Source organism: Pelobates fuscus, chromosome 2 (genome assembly GCF_036172605.1).
Source record: "Pelobates fuscus isolate aPelFus1 chromosome 2, aPelFus1.pri, whole genome shotgun sequence".
Classification (NCBI taxonomy): domain Eukaryota; kingdom Metazoa; phylum Chordata; class Amphibia; order Anura; family Pelobatidae; genus Pelobates; species Pelobates fuscus.
The window spans coordinates 353,702,199-353,726,747 of record NC_086318.1 but is presented as its reverse complement, the minus strand read 5'-3'; the positions used below and the strand labels follow the sequence as shown (position 1 = coordinate 353,726,747).

General features: G+C 42.7%; 28 non-coding genes and 1 pseudogene across 28 annotated transcripts; all 29 read left to right on the top strand.

Moving 5' to 3' along the window:
• Positions 1–832: 832 nt before the first annotated feature.
• LOC134592284 (U4 spliceosomal RNA) lies at positions 833–973 on the top strand. The gene has a single exon (XR_010088931.1). It is a non-coding gene; the product is annotated as a U4 spliceosomal RNA (small nuclear RNA).
• A 477-nt stretch (positions 974–1,450) lies between these two features.
• On the top strand, positions 1,451–1,617 carry LOC134591321 (U1 spliceosomal RNA). Its single transcript, XR_010088118.1, has one exon. It is a non-coding gene; the product is annotated as a U1 spliceosomal RNA (small nuclear RNA).
• Positions 1,618–2,516: 899 nt separating this feature from the next.
• LOC134593259 (U4 spliceosomal RNA) lies at positions 2,517–2,657 on the top strand. Its single transcript, XR_010089766.1, has one exon. It is a non-coding gene; the product is annotated as a U4 spliceosomal RNA (small nuclear RNA).
• Positions 2,658–3,127: 470 nt separating this feature from the next.
• On the top strand, positions 3,128–3,294 carry LOC134589899 (U1 spliceosomal RNA). The gene has a single exon (XR_010086905.1). It is a non-coding gene; the product is annotated as a U1 spliceosomal RNA (small nuclear RNA).
• Positions 3,295–4,193: 899 nt separating this feature from the next.
• LOC134592283 (U4 spliceosomal RNA) lies at positions 4,194–4,334 on the top strand. Its single transcript, XR_010088930.1, has one exon. It is a non-coding gene; the product is annotated as a U4 spliceosomal RNA (small nuclear RNA).
• A 472-nt stretch (positions 4,335–4,806) lies between these two features.
• LOC134589898 (U1 spliceosomal RNA) lies at positions 4,807–4,973 on the top strand. The gene has a single exon (XR_010086904.1). It is a non-coding gene; the product is annotated as a U1 spliceosomal RNA (small nuclear RNA).
• Positions 4,974–5,872: 899 nt separating this feature from the next.
• Positions 5,873–6,013, top strand: LOC134593258 (U4 spliceosomal RNA). The gene has a single exon (XR_010089765.1). It is a non-coding gene; the product is annotated as a U4 spliceosomal RNA (small nuclear RNA).
• A 472-nt stretch (positions 6,014–6,485) lies between these two features.
• On the top strand, positions 6,486–6,652 carry LOC134591312 (U1 spliceosomal RNA). The gene has a single exon (XR_010088109.1). It is a non-coding gene; the product is annotated as a U1 spliceosomal RNA (small nuclear RNA).
• Positions 6,653–7,551: 899 nt separating this feature from the next.
• On the top strand, positions 7,552–7,692 carry LOC134593257 (U4 spliceosomal RNA). Its single transcript, XR_010089764.1, has one exon. It is a non-coding gene; the product is annotated as a U4 spliceosomal RNA (small nuclear RNA).
• Positions 7,693–8,163: 471 nt separating this feature from the next.
• On the top strand, positions 8,164–8,330 carry LOC134590373 (U1 spliceosomal RNA). The gene has a single exon (XR_010087308.1). It is a non-coding gene; the product is annotated as a U1 spliceosomal RNA (small nuclear RNA).
• An 899-nt stretch (positions 8,331–9,229) lies between these two features.
• On the top strand, positions 9,230–9,370 carry LOC134593771 (U4 spliceosomal RNA). The gene has a single exon (XR_010090206.1). It is a non-coding gene; the product is annotated as a U4 spliceosomal RNA (small nuclear RNA).
• A 476-nt stretch (positions 9,371–9,846) lies between these two features.
• On the top strand, positions 9,847–10,013 carry LOC134591488 (U1 spliceosomal RNA). Its single transcript, XR_010088260.1, has one exon. It is a non-coding gene; the product is annotated as a U1 spliceosomal RNA (small nuclear RNA).
• Positions 10,014–10,913: 900 nt separating this feature from the next.
• On the top strand, positions 10,914–11,054 carry LOC134592808 (U4 spliceosomal RNA). Its single transcript, XR_010089380.1, has one exon. It is a non-coding gene; the product is annotated as a U4 spliceosomal RNA (small nuclear RNA).
• A 471-nt stretch (positions 11,055–11,525) lies between these two features.
• On the top strand, positions 11,526–11,692 carry LOC134591320 (U1 spliceosomal RNA). Its single transcript, XR_010088117.1, has one exon. It is a non-coding gene; the product is annotated as a U1 spliceosomal RNA (small nuclear RNA).
• An 899-nt stretch (positions 11,693–12,591) lies between these two features.
• On the top strand, positions 12,592–12,732 carry LOC134592281 (U4 spliceosomal RNA). The gene has a single exon (XR_010088929.1). It is a non-coding gene; the product is annotated as a U4 spliceosomal RNA (small nuclear RNA).
• A 477-nt stretch (positions 12,733–13,209) lies between these two features.
• LOC134589897 (U1 spliceosomal RNA) lies at positions 13,210–13,376 on the top strand. Its single transcript, XR_010086903.1, has one exon. It is a non-coding gene; the product is annotated as a U1 spliceosomal RNA (small nuclear RNA).
• A 900-nt stretch (positions 13,377–14,276) lies between these two features.
• LOC134593770 (U4 spliceosomal RNA) lies at positions 14,277–14,417 on the top strand. The gene has a single exon (XR_010090205.1). It is a non-coding gene; the product is annotated as a U4 spliceosomal RNA (small nuclear RNA).
• Positions 14,418–14,893: 476 nt separating this feature from the next.
• LOC134591487 (U1 spliceosomal RNA) lies at positions 14,894–15,060 on the top strand. Its single transcript, XR_010088259.1, has one exon. It is a non-coding gene; the product is annotated as a U1 spliceosomal RNA (small nuclear RNA).
• A 900-nt stretch (positions 15,061–15,960) lies between these two features.
• On the top strand, positions 15,961–16,101 carry LOC134592806 (U4 spliceosomal RNA). The gene has a single exon (XR_010089379.1). It is a non-coding gene; the product is annotated as a U4 spliceosomal RNA (small nuclear RNA).
• Positions 16,102–16,571: 470 nt separating this feature from the next.
• LOC134591492 (U1 spliceosomal RNA) lies at positions 16,572–16,738 on the top strand. The gene has a single exon (XR_010088264.1). It is a non-coding gene; the product is annotated as a U1 spliceosomal RNA (small nuclear RNA).
• An 899-nt stretch (positions 16,739–17,637) lies between these two features.
• On the top strand, positions 17,638–17,778 carry LOC134592805 (U4 spliceosomal RNA). The gene has a single exon (XR_010089378.1). It is a non-coding gene; the product is annotated as a U4 spliceosomal RNA (small nuclear RNA).
• A 477-nt stretch (positions 17,779–18,255) lies between these two features.
• On the top strand, positions 18,256–18,422 carry LOC134591319 (U1 spliceosomal RNA). The gene has a single exon (XR_010088116.1). It is a non-coding gene; the product is annotated as a U1 spliceosomal RNA (small nuclear RNA).
• An 899-nt stretch (positions 18,423–19,321) lies between these two features.
• LOC134592280 (U4 spliceosomal RNA) lies at positions 19,322–19,462 on the top strand. The gene has a single exon (XR_010088928.1). It is a non-coding gene; the product is annotated as a U4 spliceosomal RNA (small nuclear RNA).
• A 471-nt stretch (positions 19,463–19,933) lies between these two features.
• LOC134589896 (U1 spliceosomal RNA) lies at positions 19,934–20,100 on the top strand. The gene has a single exon (XR_010086902.1). It is a non-coding gene; the product is annotated as a U1 spliceosomal RNA (small nuclear RNA).
• Positions 20,101–21,000: 900 nt separating this feature from the next.
• Positions 21,001–21,141, top strand: LOC134593111 (U4 spliceosomal RNA). The gene has a single exon (XR_010089641.1). It is a non-coding gene; the product is annotated as a U4 spliceosomal RNA (small nuclear RNA).
• A 471-nt stretch (positions 21,142–21,612) lies between these two features.
• LOC134589604 (U1 spliceosomal RNA) lies at positions 21,613–21,779 on the top strand. The gene has a single exon (XR_010086653.1). It is a non-coding gene; the product is annotated as a U1 spliceosomal RNA (small nuclear RNA).
• An 899-nt stretch (positions 21,780–22,678) lies between these two features.
• LOC134593604 (U4 spliceosomal RNA) lies at positions 22,679–22,819 on the top strand. The gene has a single exon (XR_010090062.1). It is a non-coding gene; the product is annotated as a U4 spliceosomal RNA (small nuclear RNA).
• A 470-nt stretch (positions 22,820–23,289) lies between these two features.
• Positions 23,290–23,441, top strand: LOC134591583 (U1 spliceosomal RNA; annotated as a pseudogene).
• An 899-nt stretch (positions 23,442–24,340) lies between these two features.
• LOC134593464 (U4 spliceosomal RNA) lies at positions 24,341–24,481 on the top strand. Its single transcript, XR_010089943.1, has one exon. It is a non-coding gene; the product is annotated as a U4 spliceosomal RNA (small nuclear RNA).
• Positions 24,482–24,549: the final 68 nt, after the last annotated feature.

Below are 24,549 nucleotides of genomic sequence, written 5' to 3'. Positions count from 1 at the left end.
CCCGTCTTCTTTGGCTCTTACTTTCCGCATCAAGCAGGCAGCGACAATCATTTCCTAGGCTTGATCATTTTTATTATCTATGTTTTCTGGAGACCAGTTTTAAGCCAGAATTTCACTTTTTATTTTAACTTTTCAGCTTTTTTTTCATCATTTTTTTATCCTGACTTCTTTTGATTTATTGTATGCTTCAATGCAATGGAAGAAATAAAGAATTGGAGACCTATATTACGTCTTCCAACAGAACGTAACGTTTGATTGAATTTCTGGGAAAAAAAGATTTTCTGGATCAAGGCAGTGAATTGCCGCTTGAGACAATCAGACCAAACCTTAGGAATAGCTGGGTGGTCGCTAACACTTACTAATGAACACCATGGAATTTTGAAAAAGCCACCACAAATGTTCTTTCAGCCCTGTTGAGTGTGGATGAAGAGAAGACAGGTGCTAGGCAAGGGTCATTCCTATCGATGGAGTCATGAAATGTGTGACTTTGGGGACGAACGTAGACCAGCGGATTGTGTACTCTGCCTAATGGCTGCTGTAGTAGAATCTTGGCAAAACTGTTTCCAAAGAGAGAAAAAAAATTGTACAAGGTTTGCTGCAAGATATGGTTGCCCTCACTCTCTGTTATAGGTTTGGAACCATTCCAAGATGCCATATAAGAAGACCGAGGAATTTGTTGGGGTTTAAGCTTCCCTGTAGGAGGAAGCGGGCCTAATTAGAATATTGCCTCCCATAATCCTTTGCAATGGCTTATGGTCATGAACTTTTTCTCACCGCTGTCTTAAAGTGTCCTTACGTGGTAGCTCTTAAAAGCTGGCCCACTTGAACAGCTAGCTTTGCGCAGTGGCAGTATCGTAGCCCATGAGGTCAATCCGAGGCGTGATTATTGCTAATTGAAAACTTTACCCAATACCCCGCCATGATGACTTGAAATACAGTCAGCATTGGCAATTTTTGACAGGCTCTAAGGAGACTGAAAGATTGGTTTAAAAAAAGTTTATGGCGCCCCATGTCTAGGGCGTGTCTTACGTGACTCCCGTTTCTTCCTGAGCTCTGTTGCACCATTCCTTCCGCTGGCTTCCTTGCATTTCCCTTTTACCTTTCTCTCCCACTGAATCCACTTGTTTCCGGCAGCACACTATTCTCACTACATGCTATGAATTCCCATCCTTCGGCTCATTGGCCTAGCATTTGCCTTTATGCAAATTGCTCCTTCGCACCCTGAATCCAGCTCAATTATTCACACCTAAGCACCTGAAGGCACTAAAATTACTGGTAGCTAAGGAAAACAACAATCAGCCACGAGGTTTGGTAATCTTTTGTAGCCTTCTATCATTTGGATTATTTATTTGCTCTTCTTTTTTTTTTTTTTTAACTTGCTTTATTATTTCACCACAGCCTAAAGGAAAGGCTTCCCAGCGGGCGTGCCTTTGAATGTACCCGTCATGTCATACTTACCTGGCAGGGGAGCAATAGCCATGATTCCTAAGGTGGCTCTCCCAGAGTGAGGCTGGTTCATTGCACTCCGTACCAGTTGACCTCTGCGATTTCCTCAAATGTGGGAAACTCAACTGCATAATTTATGGTAGTGGGGGACTGCGTTCGCGCTTTCCCCTGTGTTTGCTTGTTTGACAAAAATAGAGAACTTCACCAATTCTGACGAAGGATAATTTCAGCCACGGCACCCGTCTTCTTTGGCTCTTACTTTCCACATCAAGCAGGCAGCGACAATCATTTCCTAGGCTTGATCATTTTTATTATCTATGTTTTCTGGAGACCAGTTTTAAGCCAGAATTTCACTTTTTATTTTAACTTTTCAGCTTTTTTTTCATCATTTTTTTATCCTGACTTCTTTTGATTTATTGTATGCTTCAATGCAATGGAAGAAATAAAGAATTGGAGACCTATATTACGTCTTCCAACAGAACGTAACGTTTGATTGAATTTCTGGGAAAAAAAGATTTTCTGGATCAAATCAGTGAATTGCCGCTTGAGACAATCAGACCAAACCTTAGGAATAGCTGGGTGGTCGCTAGCACTTACTAATGAACACCATGGAATTTTGAAAAAGCCACCACAAATGTTCTTTCAGCCCTGTTGAGTGTGGATGAAGAGAAGACAGGTGCTAGGCAAGGGTCATTCCTATCGATGGAGTCATGAAATGTGTGACTTTGGGGACGAACGTAGACCAGCGGATTGTGTACTCTGCCTAATGGCTGCTGTAGTAGAATCTTGGCAAAACTGTTTCCAAAGAGAGAAAAAAAATTGTACAAGGTTTGCTGCAAGATATGGTTGCCCTCACTCTCTGTTATAGGTTTGGAACCATTCCAAGATGCCATATAAGAAGACCGAGGAATTTGTTGGGGTTTAAGCTTCCCTGTAGGAGGAAGCGGGCCTAATTAGAATATTGCCTCCCATAATCCTTTGCAATGGCTTATGGTCATGAACTTTTTCTCACCGCTGTCTTAAAGTGTCCTTACGTGGTAGCTCTTAAAAGCTGGCCCACTTGTACAGCTAGCTTTGCGCAGTGGCAGTATCGTAGCCCATGAGGTCAATCCGAGGCGTGATTATTGCTAATTGAAAACTTTACCCAATACCCTGCCATGATGACTTGAAATACAGTCAGCATTGGCAATTTTTGACAGGCTCTAAGGAGACTGAAAGATTGTTTTAATAAAAGTTTATGGCGCCCCATGTCTAGGGCGTGTCTTACGTGACTCCCGTTTCTTCCTGAGCTCTGTTGCACCATTCCTTCCGCTGGCTTCTTAGCATTTCCCTTTTACCTTTCTCTCCCACTGAATTCACTTGTTTCCGGCAGCACACTATTCTCACTACATGCTACGAATTCCCATCCTTCGGCTCATTGGCCTAGCATTTGCCTTTATGCAAATTGCTCCTTCGCACCCTGAATCCAGCTCAATTATTCACACCTAACCACCTGAAGGCACTAAAATTACTGGTAGCTAAGGAAAACAACGATCAGCCACGAGGTTTGGTAATCTTTTGTAGCCTTCTATCATTTGGATTATTTATTTGCTTTTTTTTTTTTTAACTTGCTTTATTATTTCACCACAGCCTAAAGGAAAGGCTTCCCAGCGGGCGTGCCTTTGAATGTACCTGTCATGTCATACTTACCTGGCAGGGGAGCAATAGCCATGATCCCTAAGGTGGCTCTCCCAGAGTGAGGCTGGTTCATTGCACTCCGTACCAGTTGACCTCTGCGATTTCCTCAAATGTGGGAAACTCGACTGCATAATTTATGGTAGTGGGGGACTGCGTTCGCGCTTTCCCCTGTGTTTGCTTGTTTGACAAAAATAGAGAACTTCACCAATTCTGACGAAGGATCATTTCAGCCACGGCACCCGTCTTCTTTGGCTCTTACTTTCCGCATCAAGCAGGCAGCGACAATCATTTCCTAGGCTTGGTCATTTTTATTATCTATGTTTTCTGGAGACCAGTTTTAAGCCAGAATTTCACTTTTTATTTTAACTTTTCAGCTTTTTTTTCATCATTTTTTTATCCTGACTTCTTTTGATTTATTGTATGCTTCAATGCAATGGAAGAAATAAAGAATTGGAGACCTATATTACGTCTTCCAACAGAACGTAACGTTTGATTGAATTTCTGGGAAAAAAAGATTTTCTGGATCAAATCAGTGAATTGCCGCTTGAGACAATCAGACCAAACCTTAGGAATAGCTGGGTGGTCGCTAGCACTTACTAATGAACACCATGGAATTTTTAAAAAGCCACCACAAATGTTCTTTCAGCCCTGTTGAGTGTGGATGAAGAGAAGACAGGTGCTAGGCAAGGGTCATTCCTATCGATGGAGTCATGAAATGTGTGACTTTGGGGACGAACGTAGACCAGCGGATTGTGTACTCTGCCTAATGGCTGCTGTAGTAGAATCTTGGCAAAACTGTTTCCAAAGAGAGAAAAAAAATTGTACAAGGTTTGCTGCAAGATATGGTTGCCCTCACTCTCTGTTATAGGTTTGGAACCATTCCAAGATGCCATATAAGAAGACCGAGGAATTTGTTGGGGTTTAAGCTTCCCTGTAGGAGGAAGCGGGCCTAATTAGAATATTGCCTCCCATAATCCTTTGCAATGGCTTATGGTCATGAACTTTTTCTCACCGCTGTCTTAAAGTGTCCTTACATGGTAGCTCTTAAAAGCTGGCCCACTTGAGCAGCTAGCTTTGCGCAGTGGCAGTATCGTAGCCCATGAGGTCAATCCGAGGCGTGATTATTGCTAATTGAAAACTTTACCCAATACCCCGCCATGATGACTTGAAATACAGTCAGCATTGGCAATTTTTGACAGGCTCTAAGGAGACTGAAAGATTGGTTTAATAAAAGTTTATGGCGCCCCATGTCTAGGGCGTGTCTTACGTGACTCCCGTTTCTTCCTGAGCTCTGTTGCACCATTCCTTCCGCTGGCTTCTTAGCATTTCCCTTTTACCTTTCTCTCCCACTGAATTCACTTGTTTCCGGCAGCACACTATTCTCACTACATGCTACGAATTCCCATCCTTCGGCTCATTGGCCTAGCATTTGCCTTTATGCAAATTGCTCCTTCGCACCCTGAATCCAGCTCAATTATTCACACCTAACCACCTGAAGGCACTAAAATTACTGGTAGCTAAGGAAAACAACGATCAGCCACGAGGTTTGGTAATCTTTTGTAGCCTTCTATCATTTGGATTATTTATTTGCTTTTTTTTTTTTTTTTACTTGCTTTATTATTTCACCACAGCCTAAAGGAAAGGCTTCCCAGCGGGCGTGCCTTTGAATGTACCTGTCATGTCATACTTACCTGGCAGGGGAGCAATAGCCATGATCCCTAAGGTGGCTCTCCCAGAGTGAGGCTGGTTCATTGCACTCCGTACCAGTTGACCTCTGCGATTTCCTCAAATGTGGGAAACTCGACTGCATAATTTATGGTAGTGGGGGACTGCGTTCGCGCTTTCCCCTGTGTTTGCTTGTTTGACAAAAATAGAGAACTTCACCAATTCTGATGAAGGATAATTTCAGCCACGGCACCCGTCTTCTTTGGCTCTTACTTTCCGCATCAAGCAGGCAGCGACAATCATTTCCTAGGCTTGATCATTTTTATTATCTATGTTTTCTGGAGACCAGTTTTAAGCCAGAATTTCACTTTTTATTTTAACTTTTCAGCTTTTTTTTCATCATTTTTTTATCCTGACTTCTTTTGATTTATTGTATGCTTCAATGCAATGGAAGAAATAAAGAATTGGAGACCTATATTACGTCTTCCAACAGAACGTAACGTTTGATTGAATTTCTGGGAAAAAAAGATTTTCAGGATCAAGGCAGTGAATTGCCGCTTGAGACAATCAGACCAAACCTTAGGAATAGCTGGGTGGTCGCTAGCACTTACTAATGAACACCATGGAATTTTGAAAAAGCCACCACAAATGTTCTTTCAGCCCTGTTGAGTGTGGATGAAGAGAAGACAGGTGCTAGGCAAGGGTCATTCCTATCGATGGAGTCATGAAATGTGTGACTTTGGGGACGAACGTAGACCAGCGGATTGTGTACTCTGCCTAATGGCTGCTGTAGTAGAATCTTGGCAAAACTGTTTCCAAAGAGAGAAAAAAAATTGTACAAGGTTTGCTGCAAGATATGGTTGCCCTCACTCTCTGTTATAGGTTTGGAACCATTCCAAGATGCCATATAAGAAGACCGAGGAATTTGTTGGGGTTTAAGCTTCCCTGTAGGAGGAAGCGGGCCTAATTAGAATATTGCCTCCCATAATCCTTTGCAATGGCTTATGGTCATGAACTTTTTCTCACCGCTGTCTTAAAGTGTCCTTACGTGGTAGCTCTTAAAAGCTGGCCCACTTGAACAGCTAGCTTTGCGCAGTGGCAGTATCGTAGCCCATGAGGTCAATCCGAGGCGTGATTATTGCTAATTGAAAACTTTACCCAATACCCTGCCATGATGACTTGAAATACAGTCAGCATTGGCAATTTTTGACAGGCTCTAAGGAGACTGAAAGATTGGTTTAATAAAAGTTTATGGCGCCCCATGTCTAGGGCGTGTCTTACGTGACTCCCGTTTCTTCCTGAGCTCTGTTGCACCATTCCTTCCGCTGGCTTCTTAGCATTTCCCTTTTACCTTTCTCTCCCACTGAATTCACTTGTTTCCGGCAGCACACTATTCTCACTACATGCTACGAATTCCCATCCTTCGGCTCATTGGCCTAGCATTTGCCTTTATGCAAATTGCTCCTTCGCACCCTGAATCCAGCTCAATTATTCACACCTAACCACCTGAAGGCACTAAAATTACTGGTAGCTAAGGAAAACAACGATCAGCCACGAGGTTTGGTAATCTTTTGTAGCCTTCTATCATTTGGATTATTTATTTGCTTTTTTTTTTTTTTTTACTTGCTTTATTATTTCACCACAGCCTAAAGGAAAGGCTTCCCAGCGGGCGTGCCTTTGAATGTACCTGTCATGTCATACTTACCTGGCAGGAGAGCAATAGCCATGATCCCTAAGGTGGCTCTCCCAGAGTGAGGCTGGTTCGTTGCACTCCGTACCAGTTGACCTCTGCGATTTCCTCAAATGTGGGAAACTCGACTGCATAATTTATGGTAGTGGGGGACTGCGTTCGCGCTTTCCCCTGTGTTTGCTTGTTTGACAAAAATAGAGAACTTCACCAATTCTGATGAAGGATAATTTCAGCCACGGCACCCGTCTTCTTTGGCTCTTACTTTCCGCATCAAGCAGGCAGCGACAATCATTTCCTAGGCTTGATCATTTTTATTATCTATGTTTTCTGGAGACCAGTTTTAAGCCAGAATTTCACTTTTTATTTTAACTTTTCAGCTTTTTTTTCATCATTTTTTTATCCTGACTTCTTTTGATTTATTGTATGCTTCAATGCAATGGAAGAAATAAAGAATTGGAGACCTATATTACGTCTTCCAACAGAACGTAACGTTTGATTGAATTTCTGGGAAAAAAAGATTTTCAGGATCAAGGCAGTGAATTGCCGCTTGAGACAATCAGACCAAACCTTAGGAATAGCTGGGTGGTCGCTAGCACTTACTAATGAACACCATGGAATTTTGAAAAAGCCACCACAAATGTTCTTTCAGCCCTGTTGAGTGTGGATGAAGAGAAGACAGGTGCTAGGCAAGGGTCATTCCTATCGATGGAGTCATGAAATGTGTGACTTTGGGGACGAACGTAGACCAGCGGATTGTGTACTCTGCCTAATGGCTGCTGTAGTAGAATCTTGGCAAAACTGTTTCCAAAGAGAGAAAAAAAATTGTACAAGGTTTGCTGCAAGATATGGTTGCCCTCACTCTCTGTTATAGGTTTGGAACCATTCCAAGATGCCATATAAGAAGACCGAGGAATTTGTTGGGGTTTAAGCTTCCCTGTAGGAGGAAGCGGGCCTAATTAGAATATTGCCTCCCATAATCCTTTGCAATGGCTTATGGTCATGAACTTTTTCTCACCGCTGTCTTAAAGTGTCCTTACGTGGTAGCTCTTAAAAGCTGGCCCACTTGAACAGCTAGCTTTGCGCAGTGGCAGTATCGTAGCCCATGAGGTCAATCCGAGGCGTGATTATTGCTAATTGAAAACTTTACCCAATACCCTGCCATGATGACTTGAAATACAGTCAGCATTGGCAATTTTTGACAGGCTCTAAGGAGACTGAAAGATTGGTTTAATAAAAGTTTATGGCGCCCCATGTCTAGGGCGTGTCTTACGTGACTCCCGTTTCTTCCTGAGCTCTGTTGCACCATTCCTTCCGCTGGCTTCTTAGCATTTCCCTTTTACCTTTCTCTCCCACTGAATTCACTTGTTTCCGGCAGCACACTATTCTCACTACATGCTACGAATTCCCATCCTTCGGCTCATTGGCCTAGCATTTGCCTTTATGCAAATTGCTCCTTCGCACCCTGAATCCAGCTCAATTATTCACACCTAACCACCTGAAGGCACTAAAATTACTGGTAGCTAAGGAAAACAACGATCAGCCACGAGGTTTGGTAATCTTTTGTAGCCTTCTATCATTTGGATTATTTATTTGCTTTTTTTTTTTTTTAACTTGCTTTATTATTTCACCACAGCCTAAAGGAAAGGCTTCCCAGCGGGCGTGCCTTTGAATGTACCCGTCATGTCATACTTACCTGGCAGGGGAGCAATAGCCATGATCCCTAAGGTGGCTCTCCCAGAGTGAGGCTGGTTCATTGCACTCCGTACCAGTTGACCTCTGCGATTTCCTCAAATGGGGGAAACTCGACTGCATAATTTATGGTAGTGGGGGACTGCGTTCGCGCTTTCCCCTGTGTTTGCTTGTTTGACAAAAATAGAGAACTTCACCAATTCTGACGAAGGTTAATTTCAGCCACGGCACCCGTCTTCTTTGGCTCTTACTTTCCGCATCAAGCAGGCAGCGACAATCATTTCCTAGGCTTGATCATTTTTATTATCTATGTTTTCTGGAGACCAGTTTTAAGCCAGAATTTCACTTTTTATTTTAACTTTTCAGCTTTTTTTTCATCATTTTTTTATCCTGACTTCTTTTGATTTATTGTATGCTTCAATGCAATGGAAGAAATAAAGAATTGGAGACCTATATTACGTCTTCCAACAGAACGTAACGTTTGATTGAATTTCTGGGAAAAAAAGATTTTCTGGATCAAATCAGTGAATTGCCGCTTGAGACAATCAGACCAAACCTTAGGAATAGCTGGGTGGGCGCTAGCACTTACTAATGAACACCATGGAATTTTGAAAAAGCCACCACAAATGTTCTTTCAGCCCTGTTGAGTGTGGATGAAGAGAAGACAGGTGCTAGGCAAGGGTCATTCCTATCGATGGAGTCATGAAATGTGTGACTTTGGGGACGAACGTAGACCAGCGGATTGTGTACTCTGCCTAATGGCTGCTGTAGTAGAATCTTGGCAAAACTGTTTCCAAAGAGAGAAAAAAAATTGTACAAGGTTTGCTGCAAGATATGGTTGCCCTCACTCTCTGTTATAGGTTTGGAACCATTCCAAGATGCCATATAAGAAGACCGAGGAATTTGTTGGGGTTTAAGCTTCCCTGTAGGAGGAAGCGGGCCTAATTAGAATATTGCCTCCCACAATCCTTTGCAATGGCTTATGGTCATGAACTTTTTCTCACCGCTGTCTTAAAGTGTCCTTATGTGGTAGCTCTTAAAAGCTGGCCCACTTGAACAGTTAACTTTGCGCAGTGGCAGTATCGTAGCCCATGAGGTCAATCAGAGGCGTGATTATTGCTAATTGAAAACTTTACCCAATACCCCGCCATGATGACTTGAAATACAGTCAGCATTGGCAATTTTTGACAGGCTCTAAGGAGACTGAAAGATTGGTTTAAAAAAAGTTTATGGCGCCCCATGTCTAGGGCGTGTCTTACGTGACTCCCGTTTCTTCCTGAGCTCTGTTGCACCATTCCTTCCGCTGGCTTCCTTGCATTTCCCTTTTACCTTTCTCTCCCACTGAATCCACTTGTTTCCGGCAGCACACTATTCTCACTACATGCTATGAATTCCCATCTTTCGGCTCATTGGCCTAGCATTTGCCTTTATGCAAATTGCTCCTTCGCACCCTGAATCCAGCTCAATTATTCACACCTAACCACCTGAAGGCACTAAAATTACTGGTAGCTAAGGAAAACAACGATCAGCCACGAGGTTTGGTAATCTTTTGTAGCCTTCTATCATTTGGATTATTTATTTGCTCTTCTTTTTTTTTTTTTTAACTTGCTTTATTATTTCACCACAGCCTAAAGGAAAGGCTTCCCAGCGGGCGTGCCTTTGAATGTACCCGTCATGTCATACTTACCTGGCAGGGGAGCAATAGCCATGATTCCTGAGGTGGCTCTCCCAGAGTGAGGCTGGTTCATTGCACTCCGTACCAGTTGACCTCTGCGATTTCCTCAAATGTGGGAAACTCAACTGCATAATTTATGGTAGTGGGGGACTGCGTTCGCGCTTTCCCCTGTGTTTGCTTGTTTGACAAAAATAGAGAACTTCACCAATTCTGACGAAGGATAATTTCAGCCACGGCATCCGTCTTCTTTGGCTCTTACTTTCCACATCAAGCAGGCAGCGACAATCATTTCCTAGGCTTGATCATTTTTATTATCTATGTTTTCTGGAGACCAGTTTTAAGCCAGAATTTCACTTTTTATTTTAACTTTTCAGCTTTTTTTTTCATCATTTTTTTATCCTGACTTCTTTTGATTTATTGTATGCTTCAATGCAATGGAAGAAATAAAGAATTGGAGACCTATATTACGTCTTCCAACAGAACGTAACGTTTGATTGAATTTCTGGGAAAAAAAGATTTTCTGGATGAAGGCAGTGAATTGCCGCTTGAGACAATCAGACCAAACCTTAGGAATAGCTGGGTGGTCGCTAGCACTTACTAATGAACACCATGGAATTTTGAAAAAGCCACCACAAATGTTCTTTCAGCCCTGTTGAGTGTGGATGAAGAGAAGACAGGTGCTAGGCAAGGGTCATTCCTATCGATGGAGTCATGAAATGTGTGACTTTGGGGACGAACGTAGACCAGCGGATTGTGTACTCTGCCTAATGGCTGCTGTAGTAGAATCTTGGCAAAACTGTTTCCAAAGAGAGAAAAAAAATTGTACAAGGTTTGCTGCAAGATATGGTTGCCCTCACTCTCTGTTATAGGTTTGGAACCATTCCAAGATGCCATATAAGAAGACCGAGGAATTTGTTGGGGTTTAAGCTTCCCTGTAGGAGGAAGCGGGCCTAATTAGAATATTGCCTCCCACAATCCTTTGCAATGGCTTATGGTCATGAACTTTTTCTCACCGCTGTCTTAAAGTGTCCTTACGTGGTAGCTCTTAAAAGCTGGCCCACTTGAACAGTTAACTTTGCGCAGTGGCAGTATCGTAGCCCATGAGGTCAATCCGAGGCGTGATTATTGCTAATTGAAAACTTTACCCAATACCCCGCCATGATGACTTGAAATACAGTCAGCATTGGCAATTTTTGACAGGCTCTAAGGAGACTGAAAGATTGGTTTAAAAAAAGTTTATGGCGCCCCATGTCTAGGGCGTGTCTTACGTGACTCCCTTTTCTTCCTGAGCTCTGTTGCACCATTCCTTCCGCTGGCTTTCTTGCATTTCCCTTTTACCTTTCTCTCCCACTGAATCCACTTGTTTCCGGCAGCACACTATTCTCACTACATGCTACGAATTCCCATCCTTCGGCTCATTGGCCTAGCATTTGCCTTTATGCAAATTGCTCCTTCGCACCCTGAATCCAGCTCAATTATTCACACCTAACCACCTGAAGGCACTAAAATTACTGGTAGCTAAGGAAAACAACGATCAGCCACGAGGTTTGGTAATCTTTTGTAGCCTTCTATCATTTGGATTATTTATTTGCTTTTTTTTTTTTTTAACTTGCTTTATTATTTCACCACAGCCTAAAGGAAAGGCTTCCCAGCGGGCGTGCCTTTGAATGTACCCGTCATGTCATACTTACCTGGCAGGGGAGCAATAGCCATGATTCCTAAGGTGGCTCTCCCAGAGTGAGGCTGGTTCATTGCACTCCGTACCAGTTGACCTCTGCGATTTCCTCAAATGTGGGAAACTCAACTGCATAATTTATGGTAGTGGGGGACTGCGTTCGCGCTTTCCCCTGTGTTTGCTTGTTTGACAAAAATAGAGAACTTCACCAATTCTGACGAAGGATAATTTCAGCCATGGCACCCGTCTTCTTTGGCTCTTACTTTCCACATCAAGCAGGCAGCGACAATCATTTCCTAGGCTTGATCATTTTTATTATCTATGTTTTCTGGAGACCAGTTTTAAGCCAGAATTTCACTTTTTATTTTAACTTTTCAGCTTTTTTTTCATCATTTTTTTATCCTGACTTCTTTTGATTTATTGTATGCTTCAATGCAATGGAAGAAATAAAGAATTGGAGACCTATATTACGTCTTCCAACAGAACGTAACGTTTGATTGAATTTCTGGGAAAAAAAGATTTTCTGGATCAAATCAGTGAATTGCCGCTTGAGACAATCAGACCAAACCTTAGGAATAGCTGGGTGGTCGCTAGCACTTACTAATGAACACCATGGAATTTTGAAAAAGCCACCACAAATGTTCTTTCAGCCCTGTTGAGTGTGGATGAAGAGAAGACAGGTGCTAGGCAAGGGTCATTCCTATCGATGGAGTCATGAAATGTGTGACTTTGGGGACGAACGTAGACAAGCGGATTGTGTACTCTGCCTAATGGCTGCTGTAGTAGAATCTTGGCAAAACTGTTTCCAAAGAGAGAAAAAAAATTGTACAAGGTTTGCTGCAAGATATGGTTGCCCTCACTCTCTGTTATAGGTTTAGAACCATTCCAAGATGCCATATAAGAAGACCGAGGAATTTGTTGGGGTTTAAGCTTCCCTGTAGGAGGAAGCGGGCCTAATTAGAATATTGCCTCCCATAATCCTTTGCAATGGCTTATGGTCATGAACTTTTTCTCACCGCTGTCTTAAAGTGTCCTTACGTGGTAGCTCTTAAAAGCTGGCCCACTTGAACAGCTAGCTTTGCGCAGTGGCAGTATCGTAGCCCATGAGGTCAATCCGAGGCGTGATTATTGCTAATTGAAAACTTTACCCAATACCCCGCCATGATGACTTGAAATACAGTCAGCATTGGCAATTTTTGACAGGCTCTAAGGAGACTGAAAGATTGGTTTAATAAAAGTTTATGGCGCCCCATGTCTAGGGCGTGTCTTACGTGACTCCCGTTTCTTCCTGAGCTCTGTTGCACCATTCCTTCCGCTGGCTTCTTAGCATTTCCCTTTTACCTTTCTCTCCCACTGAATTCACTTGTTTCCGGCAGCACACTATTCTCACTACATGCTACGAATTCCCATCCTTCGGCTCATTGGCCTAGCATTTGCCTTTATGCAAATTGCTCCTTCGCACCCTGAATCCAGCTCAATTATTCACACCTAACCACCTGAAGGCACTAAAATTACTGGTAGCTAAGGAAAACAACGATCAGCCACGAGGTTTGGTAATCTTTTGTAGCCTTCTATCATTTGGATTATTTATTTGCTTTTTTTTTTTTTTTTTTTTAACTTGCTTTATTATTTCACCACAGCCTAAAGGAAAGGCTTCCCAGCGGGCGTGCCTTTGAATGTACCCGTCATGTCATACTTACCTGGCAGGGGAGCAATAGCCATGATCCCTAAGGTGGCTCTCCCAGAGTGAGGCTGGTTCATTGCACTCCGTACCAGTTGACCTCTGCGATTTCCTCAAATGTGGGAAACTCGACTGCATAATTTATGGTAGTGGGGGACTGCGTTCGCGCTTTCCCCTGTGTTTGCTTGTTTGACAAAAATAGAGAACTTCACCAATTCTGACGAAGGATAATTTCAGCCACGGCACCCGTCTTCTTTGGCTCTTACTTTCCACATCAAGCAGGCAGCGACAATCATTTCCTAGGCTTGATCATTTTTATTATCTATGTTTTCTGGAGACCAGTTTTAAGCCAGAATTTCACTTTTTATTTTAACTTTTCAGCTTTTTTTTCATCATTTTTTTATCCTGACTTCTTTTGATTTATTGTATGCTTCAATGCAATGGAAGAAATAAAGAATTGGAGACCTATATTACGTCTTCCAACAGAACGTAACGTTTGATTGAATTTCTGGGAAAAAAAAGATTTTCTGGATCAAATCAGTGAATTGCCGCTTGAGACAATCAGACCAAACCTTAGGAATAGCTGGGTGGTCGCTAGCACTTACTAATGAACACCATGGAATTTTGAAAAAACCACCACAAATGTTCTTTCAGCCCTGTTGAGTGTGGATGAAGAGAAGACAGGTGCTAGGCAAGGGTCATTCCTATCGATGGAGTCATGAAATGTGTGACTTTGGGGACGAACGTAGACCAGCGGATTGTGTACTCTGCCTAATGGCTGCTGTAGTAGAATCTTGGCAAAACTTTTTCCAAAGAGAGAAAAAAAATTGTACAAGGTTTGCTGCAAGATATGGTTGCCCTCACTCTCTGTTATAGGTTTGGAACCATTCCAAGATGCCATATAAGAAGACCGAGGAATTTGTTGGGGTTTAAGCTTCCCTGTAGGAGGAAGCGGGCCTAATTAGAATATTGCCTCCCATAATCCTTTGCAATGGCTTATGGTCATGAACTTTTTCTCACCGCTGTCTTAAAGTGTCCTTATGTGGTAGCTCTTAAAAGCTGGCCCACTTGAACAGTTAACTTTGCGCAGTGGCAGTATCGTAGCCCATGAGGTCAATCAGAGGCGTGATTATTGCTAATTGAAAACTTTACCCAATACCCCGCCATGATGACTTGAAATACAGTCAGCATTGGCAATTTTTGACAGGCTCTAAGGAGACTGAAAGATTGGTTTAAAAAAAGTTTATGGCGCCCCATGTCTAGGGCGTGTCTTACGTGACTCCCGTTTCTTCCTGAGCTCTGTTGCACCATTCCTTCCGCTGGCTTCCTTGCATTTCCCTTTTACCTTTCTCTCCCACTGAATCCACTTGTTTCCGGCAGCACACTATTCTCACTACATGCTATGAATTCCCATCTTTCGGCTCATTGGCCTAGCATTTGCCTTTATGCAAATTGCTCCTTCGCACCCTGAATCCAGCTCAATTATTCACACCTAACCACCTGAAGGCACTAAAATTACTGGTAGCTAAGGAAAACAACGATCAGCCACGAGGTTTGGTAATCTTTTGTAGCCTTCTATCATTTGGATTATTTATTTGCTCTTCTTTTTTTTTTTTTTAACTTGCTTTATTATTTCACCACAGCCTAAAGGAAAGGCTTCCCAGCGGGCGTGCCTTTGAATGTACCCGTCATGTCATACTTACCTGGCAGGGGAGCAATAGCCATGATTCCTGAGGTGGCTCTCCCAGAGTGAGGCTGGTTCATTGCACTCCGTACCAGTTGACCTCTGCGATTTCCTCAAATGTGGGAAACTCAACTGCATAATTTATGGTAGTGGGGGACTGCGTTCGCGCTTTCCCCTGTGTTTGCTTGTTTGACAAAAATAGAGAACTTCACCAATTCTGACGAAGGATAATTTCAGCCACGGCATCCGTCTTCTTTGGCTCTTACTTTCCACATCAAGCAGGCAGCGACAATCATTTCCTAGGCTTGATCATTTTTATTATCTATGTTTTCTGGAGACCAGTTTTAAGCCAGAATTTCACTTTTTATTTTAACTTTTCAGCTTTTTTTTTCATCATTTTTTTATCCTGACTTCTTTTGATTTATTGTATGCTTCAATGCAATGGAAGAAATAAAGAATTGGAGACCTATATTACGTCTTCCAACAGAACGTAACGTTTGATTGAATTTCTGGGAAAAAAAGATTTTCTGGATGAAGGCAGTGAATTGCCGCTTGAGACAATCAGACCAAACCTTAGGAATAGCTGGGTGGTCGCTAGCACTTACTAATGAACACCATGGAATTTTGAAAAAGCCACCACAAATGTTCTTTCAGCCCTGTTGAGTGTGGATGAAGAGAAGACAGGTGCTAGGCAAGGGTCATTCCTATCGATGGAGTCATGAAATGTGTGACTTTGGGGACGAACGTAGACCAGCGGATTGTGTACTCTGCCTAATGGCTGCTGTAGTAGAATCTTGGCAAAACTGTTTCCAAAGAGAGAAAAAAAATTGTACAAGGTTTGCTGCAAGATATGGTTGCCCTCACTCTCTGTTATAGGTTTGGAACCATTCCAAGATGCCATATAAGAAGACCGAGGAATTTGTTGGGGTTTAAGCTTCCCTGTAGGAGGAAGCGGGCCTAATTAGAATATTGCCTCCCACAATCCTTTGCAATGGCTTATGGTCATGAACTTTTTCTCACCGCTGTCTTAAAGTGTCCTTACGTGGTAGCTCTTAAAAGATGGCCCACTTGAACAGTTAACTTTGCGCAGTGGCAGTATCGTAGCCCATGAGGTCAATCCGAGGCGTGATTATTGCTAATTGAAAACTTTACCCAATACCCCGCCATGATGACTTGAAATACAGTCAGCATTGGCAATTTTTGACAGGCTCTAAGGAGACTGAAAGATTGGTTTAATAAAAGTTTATGGCGCCCCATGTCTAGGGCGTGTCTTACGTGACTCCTGTTTCTTCCTGAGCTCTGTTGCACCATTCCTTCCGCTGGCTTCTTAGCATTTCCCTTTTACCTTTCTCTCCCATTGAATTCACTTGTTTCCGGCAGCACACTATTCTCACTCCATGCTACGAATTCCCATCCTTCGGCTCATTGGCCTAGCATTTGCCTTTATGCAAATTGCTCCTTCGCACCCTGAATCCAGCTCAATTATTCACACCTAACCACCTGAAGGCACTAAAATTACTGGTAGCTAAGGAAAACAACGATCAGCCACGAGGTTTGGTAATCTTTTGTAGCCTTCTATCATTTGGATTATTTATTTGCTTTTTTTTTTTTAAACTTGCTTTATTATTTCACCACAGCCTAAAGAAAAGGCTTCCCAGCGGGCGTGCCTTTGAATGTACCCGTCATGTCATACTTACCTGGCAGGAGAGCAATAGCCATGATCCCTAAGGTGGCTCTCCCAGAGTCATGCTGGTTCATTGCACTCTGTACCAGTTGACCTCTGCGATTTCCTCAAATGTGGGAAACTCGACTGCATAATTTATGGTAGTGGGGGACTGCGTTCGCGCTTTCCCCTGTGTTTGCTTGTTTGACAAAAATAGAGAACTTCACCAATTCTGACGAAGGATAATTTCAGCCACGGCACCTGTCTTCTTTGGCTCTTACTTTCCACATCAAGCAGGCAGCGACAATCATTTCCTAGGCTTGATCATTTTTATTATCCATGTTTTCTGGAGACCAGTTTTAAGCCAGAATTTCACTTTTTATTTTAACTTTTCAGCTTTTTTTTCATCATTTTTTTATCCTGACTTCTTTTGATTTATTGTATGCTTCAATGCAATGGAAGAAATAAAGAATTGGAGACCTATATTACGTCTTCCAACAGAACGTAACGTTTGATTGAATTTCTGGGAAAAAAAGATTTTCTGGATCAAGGCAGGGAATTGCCGCTTGAGACAATCAGACCAAACCTTAGGAATAGCTGGGTGGTCGCTAGCACTTACTAATGAACACCATGGAATTTTGAAAAAGCCACCACAAATGTTCTTTCAGCCCTGTTGAGTGTGGATGAAGAGAAGACAGGTGCTAGGCAAGGGTCATTCCTATCGATGGAGTCATGAAATGTGTGACTTTGGGGACGAACGTAGACCAGCGGATTGTGTACTCTGCCTAATGGCTGCTGTAGTAGAATCTTGGCAAAACTGTTTCCAAAGAGAGAAAAAAAATTGTACAAGGTTTGCTGCAAGATATGGTTGCCCTCACTCTCTGTTATAGGTTTGGAACCATTCCAAGATGCCATATAAGAAGACCGAGGAATTTGTTGGGGTTTAAGCTTCCCTGTAGGAGGAAGCGGGCCTAATTAGAATATTGCCTCCCACAATCCTTTGCAATGGCTTATGGTCATGAACTTTTTCTCACCGCTGTCTTAAAGTGTCCTTACGTGGTAGCTCTTAAAAGCTGGCCCACTTGAACAGTTAACTTTGCGCAGTGGCAGTATCGTAGCCCATGAGGTCAATCCGAGGCGTGATTATTGCTAATTGAAAACTTTACCCAATACCCCGCCATGATGACTTGAAATACAGTCAGCATTGGCAATTTTTGACAGGCTCTAAGGAGACTGAAAGATTGGTTTAAAAAAAGTTTATGGCGCCCCATGTCTAGGGCGTGTCTTACGTGACTCCCTTTTCTTCCTGAGCTCTGTTGCACCATTCCTTCCGCTGGCTTTCTTGCATTTCCCTTTTACCTTTCTCTCCCACTGAATCCACTTGTTTCCGGCAGCACACTATTCTCACTACATGCTACGAATTCCCATCCTTCGGCTCATTGGCCTAGCATTTGCCTTTATGCAAATTGCTCCTTCGCACCCTGAATCCAGCTCAATTATTCACACCTAACCACCTGAAGGCACTAAAATTACTGGTAGCTAAGGAAAACAACGATCAGCCACGAGGTTTGGTAATCTTTTGTAGCCTTCTATCATTTGGATTATTTATTTGCTCTTCTTTTTTTTTTTTTTTAACTTGCTTTATTATTTCACCACAGCCTAAAGGAAAGGCTTCCCAGCGGGCGTGCCTTTGAATGTACCCGTCATGTTATACTTACCTGGCAGGGGAGCAATAGCCATGATTCCTAAGGTGGCTCTCCCAGAGTGAGGCTGGTTCATTGCACTCCGTACCAGTTGACCTCTGCGATTTCCTCAAATGTGGGAAACTCAACTGCATAATTTATGGTAGTGGGGGACTGCGTTCGCGCTTTCCCCTGTGTTTGCTTGTTTGGCAAAAATAGAGAACTTCACCAATTCTGACGAAGGATAATTTCAGCCACGGCACCCGTCTTCTTTGGCTCTTACTTTCCACATCAAGCAGGCAGCGACAATCATTTCCTAGGCTTGATCATTTTTATTATCTATGTTTTCTGGAGATCAGTTTTAAGCCAGAATTTCACTTTTTATTTTAACTTTTCAGCTTTTTTTTCATCATTTTTTTATCCTGACTTCTTTTGATTTATTGTATGCTTCAATGCAATGGAAGAAATAAAGAATTGGAGACCTATATTACGTCTTCCAACAGAACGTAACGTTTGATTGAATTTCTGGGAAAAAAAGATTTTCTGGATCAAATCAGTGAATTGCCGCTTGAGACAATCAGACCAAACCTTAGGAATAGCTGGGTGGTCGCTAGCACTTACTAATGAACACCATGGAATTTTGAAAAAGCCACCACAAATGTTCTTTCAGCCCTGTTGAGTGTGGATGAAGAGAAGACAGGTGCTAGGCAAGGGTCATTCCTATCGATGGAGTCATGAAATGTGTGACTTTGGGGACGAACGTAGACAAGCGGATTGTGTACTCTGCCTAATGGCTGCTGTAGTAGAATCTTGGCAAAACTGTTTCCAAAGAGAGAAAAAAAATTGTACAAGGTTTGCTGCAAGATATGGTTGCCCTCACTCTCTGTTATAGGTTTAGAACCATTCCAAGATGCCATATAAGAAGACCGAGGAATTTGTTGGGGTTTAAGCTTCCCTGTAGGAGGAAGCGGGCCTAATTAGAATATTGCCTCCCATAATCCTTTGCAATGGCTTATGGTCATGAACTTTTTCTCACCGCTGTCTTAAAGTGTCCTTACGTGGTAGCTCTTAAAAGCTGGCCCACTTGAACAGCTAGCTTTGCGCAGTGGCAGTATCGTAGCCCATGAGGTCAATCCGAGGCGTGATTATTGCTAATTGAAAACTTTACCCAATACCCCGCCATGATGACTTGAAATACAGTCAGCATTGGCAATTTTTGACAGGCTCTAAGGAGACTGAAAGATTGGTTTAATAAAAGTTTATGGCGCCCCATGTCTAGGGCGTGTCTTACGTGACTCCCGTTTCTTCCTGAGCTCTGTTGCACCATTCCTTCCGCTGGCTTCTTAGCATTTCCCTTTTACCTTTCTCTCCCACTGAATTCACTTGTTTCCGGCAGCACACTATTCTCACTACATGCTACGAATTCCCATCCTTCGGCTCATTGGCCTAGCATTTGCCTTTATGCAAATTGCTCCTTCGCACCCTGAATCCAGCTCAATTATTCACACCTAACCACCTGAAGGCACTAAAATTACTGGTAGCTAAGGAAAACAACGATCAGCCACGAGGTTTGGTAATCTTTTGTAGCCTTCTATCATTTGGATTATTTATTTGCTTTTTTTTTTTTTTTACTTGCTTTATTATTTCACCACAGCCTAAAGGAAAGGCTTCCCAGCGGGCGTGCCTTTGAATGTACCCGTCATGTCATACTTACCTGGCAGGGGAGCAATAGCCATGATCCCTAAGGTGGCTCTCCCAGAGTGAGGCTGGTTCATTGCACTCCGTACCAGTTGACCTCTGCGATTTCCTCAAATGTGGGAAACTCGACTGCATAATTTATGGTAGTGGGGGACTGCGTTCGCGCTTTCCCCTGTGTTTGCTTGTTTGACAAAAATAGAGAACTTCACCAATTCTGATGAAGGATAATTTCAGCCACGGCACCCGTCTTCTTTGGCTCTTACTTTCCGAATCAAGCAGGCAGCGACAATCATTTCCTAGGCTTGATCATTTTTATTATCCATGTTTTCTGGAGACCAGTTTTATGCCAGAATTTCACTTTTTATTTTAACTTTTCAGCTTTTTTTTCATCATTTTTTTATCCTGACTTCTTTTGATTTATTGTATGCTTCAATGCAATGGAAGAAATAAAGAATTGGAGACCTATATTACGTCTTCCAACAGAACGTAACGTTTGATTGAATTTCTGGGAAAAAAAGATTTTCTGGATCAAGGCAGTGAATTGCCGCTTGAGACAATCAGACCAAACCTTAGGAATAGCTGGGTGGTCGCTAGCACTTACTAATGAACACCATGGAATTTTGAAAAAGCCACCACAAATGTTCTTTCAGCCCTGTTGAGTGTGGATGAAGAGAAGACAGGTGCTAGGCAAGGGTCATTCCTATCGATGGAGTCATGAAATGTGTGACTTTGGGGACGAACGTAGACCAGCGGATTGTGTACTCTGCCTAATGGCTGCTGTAGTAGAATCTTGGCAAAACTGTTTCCAAAGAGAGAAAAAAAATTGTACAAGGTTTGCTGCAAGATATGGTTGCCCTCACTCTCTGTTATAGGTTTGGAACCATTCCAAGATGCCATATAAGAAGACCGAGGAATTTGTTGGGGTTTAAGCTTCCCTGTAGGAGGAAGCGGGCCTAATTAGAATATTGCCTCCCACAATCCTTTGCAATGGCTTATGGTCATGAACTTTTTTCTCACCGCTGTCTTAAAGTGTCCTTACGTGGTAGCTCTTAAAAGCTGGCCCACTTGAACAGTTATCTTTGCGCAGTGGCAGTATCGTAGCCCATGAGGTCAATCCGAGGTGTGATTATTGCTAATTGAAAACTTTACCCAATACCCCGCCATGATGACTTGAAATACAGTCAGCATTGGCAATTTTTGACAGGCTCTAAGGAGACTGAAAGATTGGTTTAATAAAAGTTTATGGCGCCCCATGTCTAGGGCGTGTCTTACGTGACTCCCGTTTCTACCTGAGCTCTGTTGCACCATTCCTTCCGCTGGCTTCTTAGCATTTCCCTTTTACCTTTCTCTCCCACTGAATTCACTTGTTTCCGGCAGCACACTATTCTCACTACATGCTACGAATTCCCATCCTTCGGCTCATTGGCCTAGCATTTGCCTTTATGCAAATTGCTCCTTCGCACCCTGAATCCAGCTCAATTATTCACACCTAACCACCTGAAGGCACTAAAATTACTGGTAGCTAAGGAAAACAACGATCAGCCACGAGGTTTGGTAATCTTTTGTAGCCTTCTATCATTTGGATTATTTATTTGCTTTTTTTTTTTTTTAACTTGCTTTATTATTTCACCACAGCCTAAAGGAAAGGCTTCCCAGCGGGCGTGCCTTTGAATGTACCCGTCATGTCATACTTACCTGGCAGGGGAGTAATAGCCATGATCCCTAAGGTGGCTCTCCCAGAGTGAGGCTGGTTCATTGCACTCCGTACCAGTTGACCTCTGCGATTTCCTCAAATGTGGGAAACTCGACTGCATAATTTATGGTAGTGGGGGACTGCGTTCGCGCTTTCCCCTGTGTTTGCTTGTTTGACAAAAATAGAGAACTTCACCAATTCTGACGAAGGATAATTTCAGCCACGGCACCCGTCTTCTTTGGCTCTTACTTTCCGCATCAAGCAGGCAGCGACAATCATTTCCTAGGCTTGATCATTTTTATTATCTATGTTTTCTGGAGACCAGTTTTAAGCCAGAATTTCACTTTTTATTTTAACTTTTCAGCTTTTTTTTCATCATTTTTTTATCCTGACTTCTTTTGATTTATTGTATGCTTCAATGCAATGGAAGAAATAAAGAATTGGAGACCTATATTACGTCTTCCAACAGAACGTAACGTTTGATTGAATTTCTGGGAAAAAAAGATTTTCTGGATCAAGGCAGTGAATTGCCGCTTGAGACAATCAGACCAAACCTTAGGAATAGCTGGGTGGTCGCTAGCACTTACTAATGAACACCATGGAATTTTGAAAAAGCCACCACAAATGTTCTTTCAGCCCTGTTGAGTGTGGATGAAGAGAAGACAGGTGCTAGGCAAGGGTCATTCCTATCGATGGAGTCATGAAATGTGTGACTTTGGGGACGAACGTAGACCAGCGGATTGTGTACTCTGCCTAATGGCTGCTGTAGTAGAATCTTGGCAAAACCGTTTCCAAAGAGAGAAAAAAAATTGTACAAGGTTTGCTGCAAGATATGGTTGCCCTCACTCTCTGTTATAGGTTTGGAACCATTCCAAGATGCCATATAAGAAGACCGAGGAATTTGTTGGGGTTTAAGCTTCCCTGTAGGAGGAAGCGGGCCTAATTAGAATATTGCCTCCCACAATCCTTTGCAATGGCTTATGGTCATGAACTTTTTCTCACCGCTGTCTTAAAGTGTCCTTACGTGGTAGCTCTTAAAAGCTGGCCCACTTGAACAGTTAACTTTGCGCAGTGGCAGTATCGTAGCCCATGAGGTCAATCTGAGGCGTGATTATTGCTAATTGAAAACTTTACCCAATACCCCGCCATGATGACTTGAAATACAGTCAGCATTGGCAATTTTTGACAGGCTCTGAGGAGACTGAAAGATTGGTTTAAAAAAAGTTTATGGCGCCCCATGTCTAGGGCGTGTCTTACGTGACTCCCGTTTCTTCCTGAGCTCTGTTGCACCATTCCTTCCGCTGGCTTCCTTGCATTTCCCTTTTACCTTTCTCTCCCACTGAATCCACTTGTTTCCGGCAGCACACTATTCTCACTCCATGCTACGAATTCCCATCCTTCGGCTCATTGGCCTAGCATTTGCCTTTATGCAAATTGCTCCTTCGCACCCTGAATCCAGCTCAATTATTCACACCTAACCACCTGAAGGCACTAAAATTACTGGTAGCTAAGGAAAACAACGATCAGCCACAAGGTTTGGTAATCTTTTGTAGCCTTCTATCATTTGGATTATTTATTTGCTTTATTTTTTTTTAACTTGCTTTATTATTTCACCACAGCCTAAAGGAAAGGCTTCCCAGCGGGCGTGCCTTTGAATGTACCCGTCATGTCATACTTACCTGGCAGGGGAGCAATAGCCATGATCCCTGAGTGAGGCTGGTTCATTGCACTCCGTACCAGTTGACCTTTGCGATTTCCTCAAATGTGGGAAACTCGACTGCATAATTTATGGTATTGGGAGACTGCGTTCGCGCTTTCCCCTGTGTTTGCTTGTTTGACAAAAATAGAGAACTTCACCAATTCTGACGAAGGATAATTTCAGCCACGGCACCCGTCTTCTTTGGCTCTTACTTTCCGCATCAAGCAGGCAGCGACAATCATTTCCTAGGCTTGATCATTTTTATTATCTATGTTTTCTGGAGACCAGTTTTAAGCCAGAATTTCACTTTTTATTTTAACTTTTCAGCTTTTTTTTCATCATTTTTTTATCCTGACTTCTTTTGATTTATTGTATGCTTCAATGCAATGGAAGAAATAAAGAATTGGAGACCTATATTACGTCTTCCAACAGAACGTAACGTTTGATTGAATTTCTGGGAAAAAAAGATTTTCTGGATCAAGGCAGTGAATTGCCGCTTGAGACAATCAGACCAAACCTTAGGAATAGCTGGGTGGTCGCTAGCACTTACTAATGAACACCATGGAATTTTGAAAAAGCCACCACAAATGTTCTTTCAGCCCTGTTGAGTGTGGATGAAGAGAAGACAGGTGCTAGGCAAGGGTCATTCCTATCGATGGAGTCATGAAATGTGTGACTTTGGGGACGAACGTAGACCAGCGGATTGTGTACTCTGCCTAATGGCTGCTGTAGTAGAATCTTGGCAAAACTGTTTCCAAAGAGAGAAAAAAAATTGTACAAGGTTTGCTGCAAGATATGGTTGCCCTCACTCTCTGTTATAGGTTTGGAACCATTCCAAGATGCCATATAAGAAGACCGAGGAATTTGTTGGGGTTTAAGCTTCCCTGTAGGAGGAAGCGGGCCTAATTAGAATATTGCCTCCCATAATCCTTTGCAATGGCTTATGGTCATGAACTTTTTCTCACCGCTGTCTTAAAGTGTCCTTACGTGGTAGCTCTTAAAAGCTGGCCCACTTGAACAGCTAGCTTTGCGCAGTGGCAGTATCGTAGCCCATGAGGTCAATCTGAGGCGTGATTATTGCTAATTGAAAACTTTACCCAATACCCCGCCATGATGACTTGAAATACAGTCAGCATTGGCAATTTTTGACAGGCTCTAAGGAGACTGAAAGATTGGTTTAATAAAAGTTTATGGCGCCCCATGTCTAGGGCGTGTCTTACGTGACTCCCGTT